Source organism: Ambystoma mexicanum, chromosome 9 (assembly GCF_040938575.1).
Source record: "Ambystoma mexicanum isolate Mex_15411 chromosome 9, UKY_AmexF1_1, whole genome shotgun sequence".
Lineage (NCBI taxonomy): Eukaryota > Metazoa > Chordata > Amphibia > Caudata > Ambystomatidae > Ambystoma > Ambystoma mexicanum.
In genome coordinates, this window is record NC_090931.1 from 188655127 (window position 1) to 188677645 (window position 22519).

Sequence of the window (22519 nt, forward strand, 5' to 3'; positions counted from 1 at the left end):
GGGCATCAAAGGTAAGGTGACACACCTAAGCTATCAGAGGCATCTCAGAATGTCATACTGTGCCAGCATCCCCAGGGTCATCAGAGGCACAGCGACCCACCTAAGCTATCAGAGGCATATCAGAATGTCGTACTGTGCCCACATTCGGAGCCTGTAGGGACATCCGAGGCACAGCATGTCATACTGTGCCAGCATCCCCAGCCTGCGGGGTCATCAGAGGCACAGTGACCCACCTAAGCTATCAGAGGCATATCAGAATGTCGTACTGTGCCAGCATTCGGAGCCTGCAGGGACATCAGAGGCACCGCGACCCACCTAAGCTATCAAAGGCATATCAGAATGTCGTACTGTGCCTGCATTCGGAGCCTGCAGGGACATCAGAGACACATCAGAATGTAGTACTGTGCCAGCATCCCCAGCCTGCAGGGACCTCAGAGGTATGGCGACCCACCTAAGCTATCAGAGGCATATCAGAATGTAGTACTGTGCCAGCATCCCCAGCCTGCAGGGTCATCAGAGGCACAGCGACCCACCTAAGCTATCAGAGGCATATCAGAATGTCGTACTGTGCCAGTATCCCGAGCCTGCAGGGTCATCAGAGGCACGGTGACCCACCTAAGCTATCGGAGGCATATCAGAATGTCGTACTGTGCCTGCATTCGGAGCCTGCAGGGACATCAGAGGCACCGCGACCCACCTAAGCTATCAAAGGCATATCAGAATGTCGTACTGTGCCAGCATTCAGAGCCTGCAGGGACATCAGAGGCACCGCGACCCACCTAATCTATCAAAGGCATATCAGAATGTTGTACTGTGCCTGCATTCGGAGCCTGCAGGGACATCAGAGGCACATCAGGATGTAGTACTGTGCCAGCATCCCCAGCCTGCAGGGACCTCAGAGGCACGGCGACCCACCTAAGCTATCAGAGGCATATCAGAATGTAGTGCTGTGCCAGCATCCCCAGCCTGCAGGGTCATCAGAGGCACGGTGACACACCTAAGCTATCAGAGGCATATCAGAATGTCGTACTGTACCAGCATTCGGAGCTTGCGGGGGCATCAGAGGCACGGTGACACACCTAAGCTATCAGAGGCATATCAGAATGTAGTACTGTGCCAGCATCCCCAACCTGCGGGGACATCAGAGGCACGGTGACACACCTAAGCTATCAGAGGCATATCAGAATGTCGTACTGTGCGAGCATTCAGAGCCTGCGGGGGCATCAGAGGCACAGTGACACACCTAAGCTATCAGAGGCATATCAGAATGTCGTACTGTGCCAGCATTCGGAGCCTGCAGGGGCATCAGAGGCACGGTGACACACCTAAACTATCAGAGGCATATCAGAATGTCGTACTGTGCCAGCATTCGGAGCTTGCGGGGGCATCAGAGGCACGGTGACACACCTAAGCTATCAGAGGCATATCAGAATGAAGTACTGTGCCAGCATCCCCAGCCTGCGGGGACATCAGAGGCACGGTGACACACCTAAGCTATCAGAGGCATATCAGAATGTCGTACTGTGCGAGCATTCAGAGCCTGCGGGGGCATCAGAGGCACGGTGACACACCTAAGCTATCAGAGGCATGTCAGAATGTCGTACTGTGCCTGCATTCGGAGCCTGCAGGGACATCAGAGGCACGGTGACCCACCTAAGCTATCAGAGGCATGTCGGAATGTTGTACTGTGCCTGCATTGGGAGCCTGCGGGGGCATCAGAGGCACGGCGACCCACCTAAGCTATCAGAGGCATATCAGGATGTCGTACTGTGCCAGCATCCCCAGCCTGCAGGGACATCAGAGGCACGGTCACACACTTAAGCTATCAGAGGTATCAGAATGTCGTACTTTGTGCCTGCATTCGGAGCCTGCGGGGGCATCAGAGGCATGGTGACCCACCTAAGCTATCAGAGGCATATCAGAATGTTGTACTGTACCTGCATTGGGAGCCTGTGGGGGCATCAAAGGTACGGTGACACACCTAAGCTATCAGAGGCATATCAGAATGTCGTACTGTGCCAGCATCCCCAGCCTGCAGGGTCATCAGAGGCACAGCGACCCACCTAAGCTATCAGAGGCATATCAGAATGTCGTACTGTGCCCACATTCAGAGCCTGTAGGGACATCAGAGGCACAGAATGTCATACTGTGCCAGCATCCCCAGCCTGCAGGGATATCAGAAGCACGGTGACCCACCTAAGCTATCAGAGGCATATCAGAATGTCGTACTGTGCCTGCATTCGGACCCTGCGGGGGCATCAGAGGCACAGTGACCCACCTAAGCTATCAGAGGCATATCGGAATGTTGTACTGTACCTGCATTGGGAGCCTGTGGGGGCATCAAAGGTACGGTGACACACCTAAGCTATCAGAGGCATATCAGAATGTCGTACTGTGCCAGCATCCCCAGCCTGCAGGGTCATCAGAGGCACAGCGACCCACCTAAGCTATCAGAGGCATATCAGAATGTCGTACTGTGCCCACATTCGGAGCCTGTAGGGACATCAGAGGCACAGAATGTCATACTGTGCCAGCATCCCCAGCCTGCAGGGATATCAGAAGCACGGTGACCCACCTAAGCTATCAGAGGCATATCAGAATGTTGTACTGTGACTGCATTCGGAGCCTGCAGGGACATCAGAGGCACAGTGACCCACCTACGCTATCAGAGGCATATCGGAATGTTGTACTGTGCCTGCATTGGGAGCCGGCGGGGGCATCAGAGGCACGGCGACCCACCTAAGCTATCAGAGGCATATCAGGATGTCGTACTGTGCCAGCATCCCCAGCCTGCAGGGTCATCAGAGGCACAGCGACCCACCTAAGCTATCAGAGGCATATCAGAATGTCGTACTGTGCCCAAATTCGGAGCCTGTAGGGACATCAGAGGCACAGAATGTCATACTGTGCCAGCATCCCCAGCCTGCAGGGACATCAGAGGCACGGTGACCCACCTAAGCTATCAGAGGCATATCAGAATGTCGTACTGTGCCAGCATCCCCAGCCTGCAGGGACATCAGAGGCACGGTGACCCACCTAAGCTATCAGAGGCATATCAGAATGTCGTATTGTGCCAGTTTCCCGAGCCTGCAGGGACATCAGAGGCACGGTGACCCACCTAAGCTATCGGAGGCATATCAGAATGTCGTACTGTGCCTGCATTCGGAGCCTGCAGGGACCTCAGAGGTACGGCGACCCACCTAAGCTATCAGAGGCATATCAGAATGTAGTACTGTGCCAGCATCCCCAGCCTGCAGGGTCATCAGAGGCACAGTGACCCACCTAAGCTATCAGGGGCATATCAGAATGTCGTACTGTGCCCACATTCGGAGCCTGTAGGGACATCAGAGGCACAGAATTTCATACTGTGCCAGCATCCCCAGCCTGCAGGGACATCAGAGGCACGGTGACCCACCTAAGCTATCAGAGGCATATCAGAATGTCGTACTGTGCCAGCATCCCCAGCCTGCAGGGACATCAGAGGCACGGTGACCCACCTAAGCTATCAGAGGCATATCAGAATGTCCTACTGTGCCAGTATCCCCAGCCTGCAGGGACATCAGAGGCACAGTGACCCACCTAAGCTATCGGAGGCATATCAGAATGTCGTACTGTGCCTGCATTCGGAGCCTGCAGGGACATCAGAGGCACCGCGACCCATCTAAGCTATCAAAGGCATATCAGAATGTCATACTGTGCCAGCATTCGGAGCCTGCAGGGACATCAGAGGCACCGCGACCCACCTAAGCTATCAAAGGCATATCAGAATGTCGTACTGTGCCTGCATTCGGAGCCTGCAGGGACATCAGAGGCACATCAGAATGTAGTACTGTGCCAGCATCCCCAGCCTGCAGGGACCTCAGAGGCACGGCGACCCACCTAAGCTATCAGAGGCATATCAGAATGTAGTACTATGCCAGCATCCCCAGCCTGCAGGGACATCAAAGGCACGGTGACACACCTAAGCTATCAGAGGCATATCAGAATGTCGTACTGTGCGAGCATTCAGAGCCTGCGGGGGCATCAGAGGCATGGTGACACACCTAAGCTATCAGAGGCATATCAGAATGTAGGACTGTGCCAGCATCCCCAGCCTGCGGGGCCATCAGTGGCACAGTGACACACCTAGGCTATCAGAGGCATATCAGAATGTCATACTGTGCGAGCATTCAGAGCCTGCGGGAGCATCAGAGGCACAGTGACACACCTAAGCTATCAGAGGCATATCAGAATGTCGTACTGTGCCAGCATTCGGAGCCTGCGGGGGCATCAGAGGCACAGTGACACACCTAAGCTATCAGAGGCATGTCAGAATGTCGTACTGTGCCTGCATTCGGAGCCTGCAGGGACATCAGAGGCACGGTGACCCACCTAAGCTATCAGAGGCATGTCGAAATGTTGTACTGTGCCTGCATTGGGAGCCTGCGGGGGCATCAGAGGCACGGCGACCCACCTAAGCTATCAGAGGCACATCAGAATGTAGTACTGTGCCAGCATCCCCAGCCTGCAGGGACCTCAGAGGCACGGCGACCCAACTAAGCTATCAGAGGCATATCAGAATGTAGTACTGTGCCAGCATCCCCAGCCTGCAGGTTCATCAGAGGCACAGCGACCCACCTAAGCTATCAGAGGCATATCAGAATGTCGAACTGTGCCCACATTCGGAGCCTGTAGGGACATCAGAGGCACAGAATTTCATACTGTGCCAGCATCCCCAGCCTGCAGGGACATCAGAGGCACGGTGACCGACCTAAGCTATCAGAGGCATATCAGAATGTCGTACTGTGCCAGCAACCCCAGCCTGCAGGGACATCAGAGGCACGGTGACCCACCTAAGCTATCAGAGGCATATCAGAATGTCCTACTGTGCAGGTATCCCCAGCCTGCAGGGACAACAGAGGCACAGTGACCAACCTAAGCTATCGGAGGCATATCAGAATGTCGTACTGTGCCTGCATTCGGAGCCTGCAGGGACATCAGAGGCACCGCGACCAACCTAAGCTATCAAAGGCATATCAGAATGTCATACTGTGCCAGCATTCGGAGCCTGCAGGAACATCAGAGGCACATCAGAATGTAGTACTGTGCCAGCATCCCCAGCCTGCAGGGACCTCAGAGGCACGGCGACCCACCTAAGCTATCAGAGGCATATCAGAATGTAGTACTGTGCCAGCATCCCCAGCCTGCAGGGACATCAAAGGCACGGTGACACACCTAAGCTATCAGAGGCATATCAGAATGTCGTACTGTGCGAGCTTTCAGAGCCTGCGGGGGCATCAGAGGCATGGTGACACACCTAAGCTATCAGAGGCATATCAGAATGTCGTACTGTGCCAGCATCCCCAGCCTGCAGGGACATCAGAGGCACGGTGACCCACCTAAGCTATCAGAGGCATATCAGAATGTCCTACTGTGCCAGTATCCCCAGCCTGCAGGGAAATCAGAGGCACAGTGACCCACCTAAGCTATCAGAGGCATATCAGAATGTCGTACTGTGCCTGCATTCGGAGCCTGCAGGGACATCAGAGGCACCGCGACCCATCTAAGCTATCAAAGGCATATCAGAATGTCATACTGTGCCAGCATTCGGAGCCTGCAGGGACATCAGAGGCACCGCGACCCACCTAAGCTATCAAAGGCATATCAGAATGTCGTACTGTGCCTGCATTCGGAGCCTGCAGGGACATCAGAGGCACATCAGAATGTAGTACTGTGCCAGCATCCCCAGCCTGCAGGGACCTCAGAGGCACGGCGACCCACCTAAGCTATCAGAGGCATATCAGAATGTAGTACTATGCCAGCATCCCCAGCCTGCAGGGACATCAAAGGCACGGTGACACACCTAAGCTATCAGAGGCATATCAGAATGTCGTACTGTGCGAGCATTCAGAGCCTGCGGGGGCATCAGAGGCATGGTGACACACCTAAGCTATCAGAGGCATATCAGAATGTAGGACTGTGCCAGCATCCCCAGCCTGCGGGGCCATCAGTGGCACAGTGACACACCTAGGCTATCAGAGGCATATCAGAATGTCGTACTGTGCGAGCATTCAGAGCCTGCGGGAGCATCAGAGGCACGGTGACACACCTAAGCTATCAGAGGCATATCAGAATGTCGTACTGTGCCAGCATTCGGAGCCTGCGGGGGCATCAGAGGCACAGTGACACACCTAAGCTATCAGAGGCATGTCAGAATGTCGTACTGTGCCTGCATTCGGAGCCTGCAGGGACATCAGAGGCACGGTGACCCACCTAAGCTATCAGAGGCATGTCGAAATGTTGTACTGTGCCTGCATTGGGAGCCTGCGGGGGCATCAGAGGCACGGCGACCCACCTAAGCTATCAGAGGCACATCAGAATGTAGTACTGTGCCAGCATCCCCAGCCTGCAGGGACCTCAGAGGCACGGCGACCCACCTAAGCTATCAGAGGCATATCAGAATGTAGTACTGTGCCAGCATCCCCAGCCTGCAGGGTCATCAGAGGCACAGCAACCCACCTAAGCTATCAGAGGCATATCAGAATGTCGTACTGTGCCCACATTCGGAGCCTGTAGGGACATCAGAGGCACAGAATTTCATACTGTGCCAGCATCCCCAGCCTGCAGGGACATCAGAGGCACGGTGACCGACCTAAGCTATCAGAGACATATCAGAATGTCGTACTGTGCCAGCATCCCCAGCCTGCAGGGACATCAGAGGCACGGTGAGCCACCTAAGCTATCAGAGGCATATCCGAATGTCCTACTGTGCAGGTATCCCCAGCCTGCAGGGATAACAGAGGCACAGTGACCAACCTAAGCTATCGGAGGCATATCAGAATGTCGTACTGTGCCTGCATTCGGAGCCTGCAGGGACATCAGAGGCACCGCGACCCACCTAAGCTATCAAAGACATATCAGAATGTCATACTGTGCCAGCATTCGGAGCCTGCAGGGACATCAGTGGCACATCAGAATGTAGTACTGTGCCAGCATCCCCAGCCTGCAGGGACCTCAGAGGCACGGCGACCCACCTAAGCTATCAGAGGCATATCAGAATGTAGTACTGTGCCAGCATCCCCAGCCTGCAGGGACATCAAAGGCACGGTGACACACCTAAGCTATCAGAGGCATATCAGAATGTCGTACTGTGCGAGCATTCAGAGCCTGCGGGGGCATCAGAGGCATGGTGACACACCTAAGCTATCAGAGGCATATCAGAATGTAGTACTGTGCCAGCATCCCCAGCCTGCGGGGCCATCAGTGGCACGGTGACACACCTAAGCTATCAGAGGCATATCAGAATGTCGTACTGTGCGAGCATTCAGAGCCTGCGGGGGCATCAGAGGCACGGTGACACACCTAAGCTATCAGAGGCATATCAGAATGTAGTACTATGCCAGCATCCCCAGCCTGCAGGGACATCAAAGGCACGGTGACACACCTAAGCTATCAGAGGCATATCAGAATGTCGTACTGTGCGAGCATTCAGAGCCTGCGGGGGCATCAGAGGCATGGTGACACACCTAAGCTATCAGAGGCATATCAGAATGTAGGACTGTGCCAGCATCCCCAGCCTGCGGGGCCATCAGTGGCACAGTGACACACCTAGGCTATCAGAGGCATATCAGAATGTCGTACTGTGCGAGCATTCAGAGCCTGCGGGAGCATCAGAGGCACGGTGACACACCTAAGCTATCAGAGGCATATCAGAATGTCGTACTGTGCCAGCATTCGGAGCCTGCGGGGGCATCAGAGGCACAGTGACACACCTAAGCTATCAGAGGCATGTCAGAATGTCGTACTGTGCCTGCATTCGGAGCCTGCAGGGACATCAGAGGCACGGTGACCCACCTAAGCTATCAGAGGCATGTCGAAATGTTGTACTGTGCCTGCATTGGGAGCCTGCGGGGGCATCAGAGGCACGGCGACCCACCTAAGCTATCAGAGGCATATCAGAATGTCGTACTGTGCCTGCATTCGGAGCCTGCGGGGCCATCAGTGGCACAGTGACACACCTAGGCTATCAGAGGCATATCAGAATGTCGTACTGTGCGAGCATTCAGAGCCTGCGGGAGCATCAGAGGCACGGTGACACACCTAAGCTATCAGAGGCATATCAGAATGTCGTACTGTGCCAGCATTCGGAGCCTGCGGGGGCATCAGAGGCACAGTGACACACCTAAGCTATCAGAGGCATGTCAGAATGTCGTACTGTGCCTGCATTCGGAGCCTGCAGGGACATCAGAGGCACGGTGACCCACCTAAGCTATCAGAGGCATGTCGAAATGTTGTACTGTGCCTGCATTGGGAGCCTGCGGGGGCATCAGAGGCACGGCGACCCACCTAAGCTATCAGAGGCACATCAGAATGTAGTACTGTGCCAGCATCCCCAGCCTGCAGGGACCTCAGAGGCACGGCGACCCACCTAAGCTATCAGAGGCATATCAGAATGTAGTACTGTGCCAGCATCCCCAGCCTGCAGGGTCATCAGAGGCACAGCAACCCACCTAAGCTATCAGAGGCATATCAGAATGTCGTACTGTGCCCACATTCGGAGCCTGTAGGGACATCAGAGGCACAGAATTTCATACTGTGCCAGCATCCCCAGCCTGCAGGGACATCAGAGGCACGGTGACCGACCTAAGCTATCAGAGACATATCAGAATGTCGTACTGTGCCAGCATCCCCAGCCTGCAGGGACATCAGAGGCACGGTGAGCCACCTAAGCTATCAGAGGCATATCAGAATGTCCTACTGTGCAGGTATCCCCAGCCTGCAGGGATAACAGAGGCACAGTGACCAACCTAAGCTATCGGAGGCATATCAGAATGTCGTACTGTGCCTGCATTCGGAGCCTGCAGGGACATCAGAGGCACCGCGACCCACCTAAGCTATCAGAGGCATATCAGAATGTAGTACTGTGCCAGCATCCCCAGCCTGCAGGGACATCAAAGGCACGGTGACACACCTAAGCTATCAGAGGCATATCAGAATGTCGTACTGTGCGAGCATTCAGAGCCTGCGGGGGCATCAGAGGCATGGTGACACACCTAAGCTATCAGAGGCATATCAGAATGTAGTACTGTGCCAGCATCCCCAGCCTGCGGGGCCATCAGTGGCACGGTGACACACCTAAGCTATCATAGGCATATCAGAATGTCGTACTGTGCGAGCATTCAGAGCCTGCGGGGGCATCAGAGGCACGGTGACACACCTAAGCTATCAGAGGCATATCAGAATGTAGTACTATGCCAGCATCCCCAGCCTGCAGGGACATCAAAGGCACGGTGACACACCTAAGCTATCAGAGGCATATCAGAATGTCGTACTGTGCGAGCATTCAGAGCCTGCGGGGGCATCAGAGGCATGGTGACACACCTAAGCTATCAGAGGCATATCAGAATGTAGGACTGTGCCAGCATCCCCAGCCTGCGGGGCCATCAGTGGCACAGTGACACACCTAGGCTATCAGAGGCATATCAGAATGTCGTACTGTGCGAGCATTCAGAGCCTGCGGGAGCATCAGAGGCACGGTGACACACCTAAGCTATCAGAGGCATATCAGAATGTCGTACTGTGCCAGCATTCGGAGCCTGCGGGGGCATCAGAGGCACAGTGACACACCTAAGCTATCAGAGGCATGTCAGAATGTCGTACTGTGCCTGCATTCGGAGCCTGCAGGGACATCAGAGGCACGGTGACCCACCTAAGCTATCAGAGGCATGTCGAAATGTTGTACTGTGCCTGCATTGGGAGCCTGCGGGGGCATCAGAGGCACGGCGACCCACCTAAGCTATCAGAGGCATATCAGAATGTCGTACTGTGCCTGCATTCGGAGCCTGCAGGGACATCAGAGGCACCGCGACCCACCTAAGCTATCAAAGGCATATCAGAATGTCATACTGTGCCAGCATTCGGAGCCTGCAGGGAAATCAGAGGCACATCAGAATGTAGTACTGTGCCAGCATCCCCAGCCTGCAGGGACCTCAGAGGCACGGCGACCCACCTAAGCTATCAGAGGCATATCAGAATGTAGTACTGTGCCAGCATCCCCAGCCTGCAGGGACATCAAAGGCACGGTGACACACCTAAGCTATCAGAGGCATATCAGAATGTCGTACTGTGCGAGCTTTCAGAGCCTGCGGGGGCATCAGAGGCATGGTGACACACCTAAGCTATCAGAGGCATATCAGAATGTCGTACTGTGCCAGCATCCCCAGCCTGCAGGGACATCAGAGGCACGGTGACCCACCTAAGCTATCAGAGGCATATCAGAATGTCCTACTGTGCCAGTATCCCCAGCCTGCAGGGACATCAGAGGCACAGTGACCCACCTAAGCTATCAGAGGCATATCAGAATGTCGTACTGTGCCTGCATTCGGAGCCTGCAGGGACATCAGAGGCACCGCGACCCATCTAAGCTATCAAAGGCATATCAGAATGTCATACTGTGCCAGCATTCGGAGCCTGCAGGGACATCAGAGGCACCGCGACCCACCTAAGCTATCAAAGGCATATCAGAATGTCGTACTGTGCCTGCATTCGGAGCCTGCAGGGACATCAGAGGCACATCAGAATGTAGTACTGTGCCAGCATCCCCAGCCTGCAGGGACCTCAGAGGCACGGCGACCCACCTAAGCTATCAGAGGCATATCAGAATGTAGTACTATGCCAGCATCCCCAGCCTGCAGGGACATCAAAGGCACGGTGACACACCTAAGCTATCAGAGGCATATCAGAATGTCGTACTGTGCGAGCATTCAGAGCCTGCGGGGGCATCAGAGGCATGGTGACACACCTAAGCTATCAGAGGCATATCAGAATGTAGGACTGTGCCAGCATCCCCAGCCTGCGGGGCCATCAGTGGCACAGTGACACACCTAGGCTATCAGAGGCATATCAGAATGTCGTACTGTGCGAGCATTCAGAGCCTGCGGGAGCATCAGAGGCACGGTGACACACCTAAGCTATCAGAGGCATATCAGAATGTCGTACTGTGCCAGCATTCGGAGCCTGCGGGGGCATCAGAGGCACAGTGACACACCTAAGCTATCAGAGGCATGTCAGAATGTCGTACTGTGCCTGCATTCGGAGCCTGCAGGGACATCAGAGGCACGGTGACCCACCTAAGCTATCAGAGGCATGTCGAAATGTTGTACTGTGCCTGCATTGGGAGCCTGCGGGGGCATCAGAGGCACGGCGACCCACCTAAGCTATCAGAGGCACATCAGAATGTAGTACTGTGCCAGCATCCCCAGCCTGCAGGGACCTCAGAGGCACGGCGACCCACCTAAGCTATCAGAGGCATATCAGAATGTAGTACTGTGCCAGCATCCCCAGCCTGCAGGGTCATCAGAGGCACAGCGACCCACCTAAGCTATCAGAGGCATATCAGAATGTCGTACTGTGCCCACATTCGGAGCCTGTAGGGACATCAGAGGCACAGAATTTCATACTGTGCCAGCATCCCCATCCTGCAGGGACATCAGAGGCACGGTGACCGACCTAAGCTATCAGAGGCATATCAGAATGTCGTACTGTGCCAGCATCCCCAGCCTGCAGGGACATCAGAGGCACGGTGACCCACCTAAGCTATCAGAGGCATATCAGAATGTCCTACTGTGCAGGTATCCCCAGCCTGCAGGGATAACAGAAGCACAGTGACCAACCTAAGCTATCGGAGGCATATCAGAATGTCGTACTGTGCCTGCATTCGGAGCCTGCAGGGACATCAGAGGCACCGCGACCCACCTAAGCTATCAAAGGCATATCAGAATGTCATACTGTTGCAGCATTCGGAGCCTGCAGGGACATCAGAGGCACATCAGAATGTAGTACTGTGCCAGCATCCCCAGCCTGCAGGGACCTCAGAGGCACGGCGACCCACCTAAGCTATCAGAGGCATATCAGAATGTAGTACTGTGCCAGCATCCCCAGCCTGCAGGGACATCAAAGGCACGGTGACACACCTAAGCTATCAGAGGCATATCAGAATGTCGTACTGTGCGAGCATTCAGAGCCTGCGGGGGCATCAGAGGCATGGTGACACACCTAAGCTATCAGAGGCATATCAGAATGTAGTACTGTGCCAGCATCCCCAGCCTGCGGGGCCATCAGTGGCACGGTGACACACCTAAGCTATCAGAGGCATATCAGAATGTCGTACTGTGCGAGCATTCAGAGCCTGCGGGGGCATCAGAGGCACGGTGACACACCTAAGCTATCAGAGGCATATCAGAATGTAGTACTATGCCAGCATCCCCAGCCTGCAGGGACATCAAAGGCACGGTGACACACCTAAGCTATCAGAGGCATATCAGAATGTCGTACTGTGCGAGCATTCAGAGCCTGCGGGGGCATCAGAGGCATGGTCACACACCTAAGCTATCAGAGGCATATCAGAATGTAGGACTGTGCCAGCATCCCCAGCCTGCGGGGCCATCAGTGGCACAGTGACACACCTAGGCTATCAGAGGCATATCAGAATGTCGTACTGTGCGAGCATTCAGAGCCTGCGGGAGCATCAGAGGCACGGTGACACACCTAAGCTATCAGAGGCATATCAGAATGTCGTACTGTGCCAGCATTCGGAGCCTGCGGGGGCATCAGAGGCACAGTGACACACCTAAGCTATCAGAGGCATGTCAGAATGTCGTACTGTGCCTGCATTCGGAGCCTGCAGGGACATCAGAGGCACGGTGACCCACCTAAGCTATCAGAGGCATGTCGAAATGTGTACTGTGCCTGCATTGGGAGCCTGCGGGGGCATCAGAGGCACGGCGACCCACCTAAGCTATCAGAGGCACATCAGAATGTAGTACTGTGCCAGCATCCCCAGCCTGCAGGGACCTCAGAGGCACGGCGACCCACCTAAGCTATCAGAGGCATATCAGAATGTAGTACTGTGCCAGCATCCCCAGCCTGCAGGGTCATCAGAGGCACAGCGACCCACCTAAGCTATCAGAGGCATATCAGAATGTCGTACTGTGCCCACATTCGGAGCCTGTAGGGACATCAGAGGCACAGAATTTCATACTGTGCCAGCATCCCCAGCCTGCAGGGACATCAGAGGCACGGTGACCGACCTAAGCTATCAGAGGCATATCAGAATGTCGTACTGTGCCAGCATCCCCAGCCTGCAGGGACATCAGAGGCACGGTGACCCACCTAAACTATCAGAGGCATATCAGAATGTCCTACTGTGCAGGTATCCCCAGCCTGCAGGGATAACAGAAGCACAGTGACCAACCTAAGCTATCGGAGGCATATCAGAATGTCGTACTGTGCCTGCATTCGGAGCCTGCAGGGACATCAGAGGCACCGCGACCCACCTAAGCTATCAAAGGCATATCAGAATGTCATACTGTGCTAGCATTCGAAGCCTGCAGGGACATCAGAGGCACATCAGAATGTAGTACTGTGCCAGCATCCCCAGCCTGCAGGGACCTCAGAGGCACGGCGACCCACCTAAGCTATCAGAGGCATATCAGAATGTAGTACTGTGCCAGCATCCCCAGCCTGCAGGGACATCAAAGGCACGGTGACACACCTAAGCTATCAAAGACATATCAGAATGTCGTACTGTGCGAGCATTCAGAGCCTGCGGGGGCATCAGAGGCATGGTGACACACCTAAGCTATCAGAGGCATATCAGAATGTAGTACTGTGCCAGCATCCCCAGCCCGCGGGGCCATCAGTGGCACGGTGACACACCTAAGCTATCAGAGGCATATCAGAATGTCGTACTGTGCGAGCATTCAGAGCCTGCGGGGGCATCAGAGGCACGGTGACACACCTAAGCTATCAGAGGCATATCAGAATGTAGTACTATGCCAGCATCCCCAGCCTGCAGGGACATCAAAGGCACGGTGACACACCTAAGCTATCAGAGGCATATCAGAATGTCGTACTGTGCGAGCATTCAGAGCCTGCGGGGGCATCAGAAGCATGGTCACACACCTAAGCTATCAGAGGCATATCAGAATGTAGGACTGTGCCAGCATCCCCAGCCTGCGGGGCCATCAGTGGCACAGTGACACACCTAGGCTATCAGAGGCATATCAGAATGTCGTACTGTGCGAGCATTCAGAGCCTGCGGGAGCATCAGAGGCACGGTGACACACCTAAGCTATCAGAGGCATATCAGAATGTCGTACTGTGCCAGCATTCGGAGCCTGCGGGGGCATCAGAGGCACAGTGACACACCTAAGCTATCAGAGGCATGTCAGAATGTCGTACTGTGCCTGCATTCGGAGCCTGCAGGGACATCAGAGGCACGGTGACCCACCTAAGCTATCAGAGGCATGTCGAAATGTTGTACTGTGCCTGCATTGGGAGCCTGCGGGGGCATCAGAGGCACGGCGACCCACCTAAGCTATCAGAGGCACATCAGAATGTAGTACTGTGCCAGCATCCCCAGCCTGCAGGGACCTCAGAGGCACGGCGACCCACCTAAGCTATCAGAGGCATATCAGAATGTAGTACTGTGCCAGCATCCCCAGCCTGCAGGGTCATCAGAGGCACAGCGACCCACCTAAGCTATCAGAGGCATATCAGAATGTCGTACTGTGCCCACATTCGGAGCCTGTAGGGACATCAGAGGCACAGAATTTCATACGGTGCCAGCATCCCCAGCCTGCAGGGACATCAGAGGCACGGTGACCGACCTAAGCTATCAGAGGCATATCAGAATGTCGTACTGTGCCAGCATCCCCAGCCTGCAGGGACATCAGAGGCACGGTGACCCACCTAAGCTATCAGAGGCATATCAGAATGTCCTACTGTGCAGGTATCCCCAGCCTGCAGGGATAACAGAGGCACAGTGACCAACCTAAGCTATCGGAGGCATATCAGAATGTCGTACTGTGCCTGCATTCGGAGCCTGCAGGGACATCAGAGGCACCGCGACCCACCTAAGCTATCAAAGGCATATCAGAATGTCATACTGTGCCAGCATTCGGAGCCTGCAGGGACATCAGAGGCACATCAGAATGTAGTACTGTGCCAGCATCCCCAGCCTGCAGGGACCTCAGAGGCACGGCGACCCACCTAAGCTATCAGAGGCATATCAGAATGTAGTACTGTGCCAGCATCCCCAGCCTGCAGGGACATCAAAGGCACAGTGACACACCTAAGCTATTAGAGGCATATCAGAATGTCGTACTGTGCGAGCATTCAGAGCCTGCGGGGGCATCAGAGGCATGGTGACACACCTAAGCTATCAGAGGCATATCAGAATGTACTACTGTGCCAGCATCCCCAGCCTGCGGGGCCATCAGTGGCACGGTGACACACCTAAGCTATCAGAGGCATATCAGAATGTCGTACTGTGCGAGCATTCAGAGCCTGCGGGGGCATCAGAGGCACGGTGACACACCTAAGCTATCAGAGGCATATCAGAATGTCGTACTGTGCCAGCATTCGGAGCCTGCGGGGGCATCAGAGGCACGGTGATACACCTAAGCTATCAGGGGCATATCAGAATGTCGTACTGTGCCAGCATTCGGAGCCTGCGGGGGCATCAGAGGCACAGTGACACACCTAAGCTATCAGAGGCATGTCAGAATGTCGTACTGTGCCTGCATTCGGAGCCTGCAGGGACATCAGAGGCACGGTGACCCACCTAAGCTATCAGAGGCATGTCGAAATGTTGTACTGTGCCTGCATTGGGAGCCTGCGGGGGCATCAGAGGCACAGCGACCCACCTAAGCTATCAGAGGCATATCAGGATGTCGTACTGTGCCAGCATCCCCAGCCTGCAGGGACATCAGAGGCACGGTGACCCACTTAAGCTATCAGAGGTATCAGAATGTCGTACTTTGTGCCTGCATTCGGAGCATGCGGGGGCATCAGAGGCATGGTGACCCACCTAAGCTATCAGAGGCATATCAGAATGTTGTACTGTACCTGCATTGGGAGCCTGTGGGGGCATCAAAGGTAAGGTGACACACCTAAGCTATCAGAGGCATCTCAGAATGTCATACTGTGCCAGCATCCCCAGCCTGCAGGGTCATCAGAGGCACAGCGACCCACCTAAGCTATCAGAGGCATATCAGAATGTCGTACTGTGCCCACATTCGGAGCCTGTAGGGACATCCGAGGCACAGCATGTCATACTGTGCCAGCATCCCCAGCCTGCAGGGACCTCAGAGGCACGGCGACCCACCTAAGCTATCAGAGGCATATCAGAATGTAGTACTGTGCCAGCATCCCCAGCCTGCAGGGACATCAAAGGCACGGTGACACACCTAAGCTATCAGAGGCATATCAGAATGTCGTACTGTGCGAGCTTTCAGAGCCTGCGGGGGCATCAGAGGCATGGTGACACACCTAAGCTATCAGAGGCATATCAGAATGTCGTACTGTGCCAGCATCCCCAGCCTGCAGGGACATCAGAGGCACGGTGACCCACCTAAGCTATCAGAGGCATATCAGAATGTCCTACTGTGCCAGTATCCCCAGCCTGCAGGGACATCAGAGGCACAGTGACCCACCTAAGCTATCAGAGGCATATCAGAATGTCGTACTGTGCCTGCATTCGGAGCCTGCAGGGACATCAGAGGCACCGCGACCCATCTAAGCTATCAAAGGCATATCAGAATGTCATACTGTGCCAGCATTCGGAGCCTGCAGGGACATCAGAGGCACCGCGACCCACCTAAGCTATCAAAGGCATATCAGAATGTCGTACTGTGCCTGCATTCGGAGCCTGCAGGGACATCAGAGGCACATCAGAATGTAGTACTGTGCCAGCATCCCCAGCCTGCAGGGACCTCAGAGGCACGGCGACCCACCTAAGCTATCAGAGGCATATCAGAATGTAGTACTATGCCAGCATCCCCAGCCTGCAGGGACATCAAAGGCACGGTGACACACCTAAGCTATCAGAGGCATATCAGAATGTCGTACTGTGCGAGCATTCAGAGCCTGCGGGGGCATCAGAGGCATGGTGACACACCTAAGCTATCAGAGGCATATCAGAATGTAGGACTGTGCCAGCATCCCCAGCCTGCGGGGCCATCAGTGGCACAGTGACACACCTAGGCTATCAGAGGCATATCAGAATGTCGTACTGTGCGAGCATTCAGAGCCTGCGGGAGCTTCAGAGGCACGGTGACACACCTAAGCTATCAGAGGCATATCAGAATGTCGTACTGTGCCAGCATTCGGAGCCTGCGGGGGCATCAGAGGCACAGTGACACACCTAAGCTATCAGAGGCATGTCAGAATGTCGTACTGTGCCTGCATTCGGAGCCTGCAGGGACATCAGAGGCACGGTGACCCACCTAAGCTATCAGAGGCATGTCGAAATGTTGTACTGTGTCTGCATTGGGAGCCTGCGGGGGCATCAGAGGCACGGCGACCCACCTAAGCTATCAGAGGCACATCAGAATGTAGTACTGTGCCAGCATCCCCAGCCTGCAGGGACCTCAGAGGCACGGCGACCCACCTAAGCTATCAGAGGCATATCAGAATGTAGTACTGTGCCAGCATCCCCAGCCTGCAGGGTCATCAGAGGCACAGTGACCCACCTAAGCTATCAGAGGCATATCAGAATGTCGTACTGTGCCCACATTCGGAGCCTGTAGGGACATCAGAGGCACAGAATTTCATACTGTGCCAGCATCCCCAGCCTGCAGGGACATCAGAGGCACGGTGACCGACCTAAGCTATCAGAGGCATATCAGAATGTCGTACTGTGCGAGCATCCCCAGCCTGCAGGGACATCAGAGGCACGGTGACCCACCTAAGCTATCAGAGGCATATCAGAATGTCCTACTGTGCAGGTATCCCCAGCCTGCAGGGATAACAGAGGCACAGTGACCAACCTAAGCTATCGGAGGCATATCAGAATGTTGTACTGTGCCTGCATTCGGAGCCTGCAGGGACATCAGAGGCACCGCGACCCACCTAAGCTATCAAAGGCATATCAGAATGTCATACTGTGCCAGCATTCGGAGCCTGCAGGGACATCAGAGGCACATCAGAATGTAGTACTGTGCCAGCATCCCCAGCCTGCAGGGACCTCAGAGGCACGGCGACCCACCTAAGCTATCAGAGGCATATCAGAATGTAGTACTGTGCCAGCATCCCCAGCCTGCAGGGACATCAAAGGCACGGTGACACACCTAAGCTATCAGAGGCATATCAGAATGTCGTACTGTGCGAGCATTCAGAGCCTGCGGGGGCATCAGAGGCATGGTGACACACCTAAGCTATCAGAGGCATATCAGAATGTAGTACTGTGCCAGCATCCCCAGCCTGCGGGGCCATCAGTGGCACGGTGACACACCTAAGCTATCAGAGGCATATCAGAATGTCGTACTGTGCGAGCATTCAGAGCCTGCGGGGGCATCAGAGGCACGGTGACACACCTAAGCTATCAGAGGCATATCAGAATGTAGTACTATGCCAGCATCCCCAGCCTGCAGGGACATCAAAGGCACGGTGACACACCTAAGCTATCAGAGGCATATCAGAATGTCGTACTGTGCGAGCATTCAGAGCCTGCGGGGGCATCAGAGGCATGGTGACACACCTAAGCTATCAGAGGCATATCAGAATGTAGGACTGTGCCAGCATCCCCAGCCTGCGGGGCCATCAGTGGCACAGTGACACACCTAGGCTATCAGAGGCATATCAGAATGTCGTACTGTGCGAGCATTCAGAGCCTGCGGGAGCATCAGAGGCACGGTGACACACCTAAGCTATCAGAGGCATATCAGAATGTCGTACTGTGCCAGCATTCGGAGCCTGCGGGGGCATCAGAGGCACAGTGACACACCTAAGCTATCAGAGGCATGTCAGAATGTCGTACTGTGCCTGCATTCGGAGCCTGCAGGGACATCAGAGGCACGGTGACCCACCTAAGCTATCAGAGGCATGTCGAAATGTTGTACTGTGCCTGCATTGGGAGCCTGCGGGGGCATCAGAGGCACGGCGACCCACCTAAGCTATCAGAGGCATATCAGAATGTCGTACTGTGCCTGCATTCGGAGCCTGCAGGGACATCAGAGGCACCGCGACCCACCTAAGCTATCAAAGGCATATCAGAATGTCATACTGTGCCAGCATTCGGAGCCTGCAGGGACATCAGAGGCACATCAGAATGTAGTACTGTGCCAGCATCCCCAGCCTGCAGGGACCTCAGAGGCACAGCGACCCACCTAAGCTATCAGAGGCATATCAGAATGTAGTACTGTGCCAGCATCCCCAGCCTGCAGGGACATCAAAGGCACGGTGACACACCTAAGCTATCAGAGGCATATCAGAATGTCGTACTGTGCGAGCTTTCAGAGCCTGCGGGGGCATCAGAGGCATGGTGACACACCTAAGCTATCAGAGGCATATCAGAATGTCGTACTGTGCCAGCATCCCCAGCCTGCAGGGACATCAGAGGCACGGTGACACACCTAAGCTATCAGAGGCATATCAGAATGTCCTACTGTGCCAGTATCCCCAGCCTGCAGGGACATCAGAGGCACAGTGACCCACCTAAGCTATCAGAGGCATATCAGAATGTCGTACTGTGCCTGCATTTGGAGCCTGCAGGGACATCAGAGGCACCGCGACCCATCTAAGCTATCAAAGGCATATCAGAATGTCATACTGTGCCAGCATTCGGAGCCTGCAGGGACATCAGAGGCACCGCGACCCACCTAAGCTATCAAAGGCATATCAGAATGTCGTACTGTGCCTGCATTCGGAGCCTGCAGGGACATCAGAGGCACATCAGAATGTAGTACTGTGCCAGCATCCCCAGCCTGCAGGGACCTCAGAGGCACGGCGACCCCCCTAAGCTATCAGAGGCATATCAGAATGTAGTACTATGCCAGCATCCCCAGCCTGCAGGGACATCAAAGGCACGGTGACACACCTAAGCTATCAGAGGCATATCAGAATGTCGTACTGTGCGAGCATTCAGAGCCTGCGGGGGCATCAGAGGCATGGTGACACACCTAAGCTATCAGAGGCATATCAGAATGTAGGACTGTGCCAGCATCCCCAGCCTGTGGGGCCATCAGTGGCACAGTGACACACCTAGGCTATCAGAGGCATATCAGAATGTCGTACTGTGCGAGCATTCAGAGCCTGCGGGAGCATCAGAGGCACGGTGACACACCTAAGCTATCAGAGGCATATCAGAATGTCGTACTGTGCCAGCATTCGGAGCCTGCGGGGGCATCAGAGGCACAGTGACACACCTAAGCTATCAGAGGCATGTCAGAATGTCGTACTGTGCCTGCATTCGGAGCCTGCAGGGACATCAGAGGCACGGTGACCCACCTAAGCTATCAGAGGCATGTCGAAATGTTGTACTGTGCCTGCATTGGGAGCCTGCGGGGGCATCAGAGGCACGGCGACCCACCTAAGCTATCAGAGGCACATCAGAATGTAGTACTGTGCCAGCATCCCCAGCCTGCAGGGACCTCAGAGGCACGGCGACCCACCTAAGCTATCAGAGGCATATCAGAATGTAGTACTGTGCCAGCATCCCCAGCCTGCAGGGTCATCAGAGGCACAGCGACCCACCTAAGCTATCAGAGGCATATCAGAATGTCGTGCTGTGCCCACATTCGGAGCCTGTAGGGACATCAGAGGCACATAATTTCATACTGTGCCAGCATCCCCAGCCTGCAGGGACATCAGAGGCACGGTGACCGACCTAAGCTATCAGAGGCATATCAGAATGTCGTACTGTGCCAGCATCCCCAGCCTGCAGGGACATCAGAGGCACGGTGACCCACCTAAGCTATCAGAGGCATATCAGAATGTCCTACTGTGCAGGTATCCCCAGCCTGCAGGGATAACAGAAGCACAGTGACCAACCTAAGCTATCGGAGGCATATCAGAATGTCGTACTGTGCCTGCATTCGGAGCCTGCAGGGACATCAGAGGCACCGCGACCCACCTAAGCTATCAAAGGCATATCAGAATGTCATACTGTGCCAGCATTCGGAGCCTGCAGGGACATCAGAGGCACATCAGAATGTAGTACTGTGCCAGCATCCCCAGCCTGCAGGGACCTCAGAGGCACGGCGACCCACCTAAGCTATCAGAGGCATATCAGAATGTAGTACTGTGCCAGCATCCCCAGCCTGCAGGGACATCAAAGGCACGGTGACACACCTAAGCTATCAGAGGCATATCAGAATGTCGTACTGTGCGAGCATTCAGAGCCTGCGGGGGCATCAGAGGCATGGTGACACACCTAAGCTATCAGAGGCATATCAGAATGTAGTACTGTGCCAGCATCCCCAGCCTGCGGGGCCATCAGTGGCACGGTGACACACCTAAGCTATCAGAGGCATATCAGAATGTCGTACTGTGCGAGCATTCAGAGCCTGCGGGGGCATCAGAGGCACGGTGACACACCTAAGCTATCAGAGGCATATCAGAATGTAGTACTATGCCAGCATCCCCAGCCTGCAGGGACATCAAAGGCACGGTGACACACCTAAGCTATCAGAGGCATATCAGAATGTCGTACTGTGCGAGCATTCAGAGCCTGCGGGGGCATCAGAGGCATGGTGACACACCTAAGCTATCAGAGGCATATCAGAATGTAGGACTGTGCCAGCATCCCCAGCCTGCGGGGCCATCAGTGGCACAGTGACACACCTAGGCTATCAGAGGCATATCAGAATGTCGTACGGTGCGAGCATTCAGAGCCTGCGGGAGCATCAGAGGCACGGTGACACACCTAAGCTATCAGAGGCATATCAGAATGTCGTACTGTGCCAGCATTCGGAGCCTGCTGGGGCATCAGAGGCACAGTGACACACCTAAGCTATCAGAGGCATGTCAGAATGTCGTACTGTGCCTGCATTCGGAGCCTGCAGGGACATCAGAGGCACGGTGACCCACCTAAGCTATCAGAGGCATGTCGAAATGTTGTACTGTGCCTGCATTGGGAGCCTGCGGGGGCATCAGAGGCACGGCGACCCACCTAAGCTATCAGAGGCACATCAGAATGTAGTACTGTGCCAGCATCCCCAGCCTGCAGGGACCTCAGAGGCACGGCGACCCACCTAAGCTATCAGAGGCATATCAGAATGTAGTACTGTGCCAGCATCCCCAGCCTGCAGGGTCATCAGAGGCACAGCGACCCACCTAAGCTATCAGAGGCATATCAGAATGTCGTACTGTGCCCACATTCGGAGCCTGTAGGGACATCAGAGGCACAGAATTTCATACTGTGCCAGCATCCCCAGCCTGCAGGGACATCAGAGGCACGGTGACCGACCTAAGCTATCAGAGGCATATCAGAATGTCGTACTGTGCCAGCATCCCCAGCCTGCAGGGACATCAGAGGCACGGTGACCCACCTAAGCTATCAGAGGCATATCAGAATGTCCTACTGTGCAGGTATCCCCAGCCTGCAGGGATAACAGAGGCACAGTGACCAACCTAAGCTATCAGAGGCATATCAGAATGTCGTACTGTGCCTGCATTCGGAGCCTGCAGGGACATCAGAGGCACCGCGACCCACCTAAGCTATCAAAGGCATATCAGAATGTCATACTGTGCCAGCATT